Below are 1,756 nucleotides of genomic sequence, written 5' to 3'. Positions count from 1 at the left end.
CAGCTCCGTAGGCCCAGCTACGCGCCCAGCGGTCACCATGGCGACGGGGCGGCGGAGGGGGGCGCAGCGCCACCTGCTGGGCAGCTCCGCCAGCTGCGCTGTGGGGGGCTGGCCTGAGGGACCGGGCCCCGGCCCCGCCCCGGGCACTGGGAGAGGGGGCGTGGGGCCAGGCCCTGCGTGTCCCTTTCCCCTCCTTTTTGTGGGGTGGGGCAGGGATTTTTCGTTTTCCAGGGCAAATTAGTCAAGCAGTTCCCGTGGCAGAGGCGATACTTCTCCTTTTGCCTCTACTAACACGGCTACAACCATATATCGGTGCCAAATCCTTTCGACTGAGCAACACGCAATCGTTCAAGCACCCTATGTGGCACTGCAAGCAGCGAGGATCCTGCACCCCAGACTTTTCATCCTTGGACTTCAGATGCTCCCAAATCCATCGGCAGGCATCCTGCAGATGCCCCCAAGTCTCCCATAGGTCACAGGAGTAAGCTGGAGAGGAGTCCCCCATTTCCATAAAGCAGGCATGTAGCCAAGATCCTCCTGCTGGAAGTTGGCCAGTGGGAAGCTAACGATAAGACTCTCATAGGGCATCCTGTCCCGCACTGGACAGGGATGAACCTCTACACAGTGCCATTCAAATCTACCCTGGACCTGAGAGTTATCATAGTTACCTGCAAGCCCCACAGCCCTCTAGTGCCTCAGGGCTCCTCCAACCCAGTGCCCAAGGGAAGTGGGCAGGCCATGGTGGATGGCTCCATAGCTAGAACAGTAGCTGCCCTGAAGGGTAGGGTGCGGGTGGGGAGGGAAGGCTTAAAAAAAATTGCATGAGCCTTAGTCTGTGATCTTCAGCCAGGTTCCTCATCCTCCCCTGGGAATGCCCTGAAATCCTTCCAAAGGTGCTGCAGGGTACCACAGTGGTGTTAGTCATGCCAGTGTGGTTCAACAATTAGCCCAGAGATTTCAGATAGGGATCCATAGTGTTCAGGTCTGTTGTGGGCTTTCTGAGATCACTGCAACAGAAGACTTGCTCTAGTATTTTTCTGTAGTAAAAAAAGAACTACCCATGAATGAAAACTGAGAGCTGGCATTTTCTCCAAGCCTATCCAGGGGTGCCTTAAGCCTCAAAAGGTTGAGGACCACTCGCCTAGGTGGCCCAGCAATCAGGCATGGTTGAAAGCCTGCTGTAGCCAGGGGTACACAAGGGAGTTATTTAGTTAATATCACATCCAACTAGCTGAGTGCAGGCTGCCTTCAGCCCAAACCTTGAGCCTGAGCTCATATTTTATCAAGAGCTGCAGGAAAAATGTCCTAAATCTCTCCAGCACCACAGGCCTCCAGTACCCCACAATCCCTTTGAGTCTTTGGATATTTTTATAGTCACAAGTGACCTCTCTGTTAGCAAAGGTAGCTTTTCTGGCATGTTTTAGTTTTTCAAAATACTGAATTAGACATTAAATAATCCTTCCCAGAGAAGGAAGTGAGCTCAGATTAAGCTCATTTGAAAGAACGAGGAAAGGAAGCTAAAAAAAGTGAAGTGACCTCCTTCAGGCACTGCACTGAGAACATTTCAGGGACCCAAATGAAAAGATGCATTTTTGCCCCAGCTTCCACTTTCCCTGCAGAAGCAGAAGTGCTGATGATCTCAGACAAAAGCCTGTTTGCAAAGAGCTGGGCTGAAAATAGTTTTTCCATCCCGGGAAAAATTTCTTTTTCCACATTAGGATGAAACTCAGATATTTCAAAGTTATTGTTATTTTTT

Source organism: Crocodylus porosus, unplaced genomic scaffold (assembly GCF_001723895.1).
Source record: "Crocodylus porosus isolate Cpor-Errol unplaced genomic scaffold, CroPor_comp1, whole genome shotgun sequence".
Lineage (NCBI taxonomy): Eukaryota > Metazoa > Chordata > Crocodylia > Crocodylidae > Crocodylus > Crocodylus porosus.
This window is presented reverse-complemented; position numbering follows the sequence as displayed.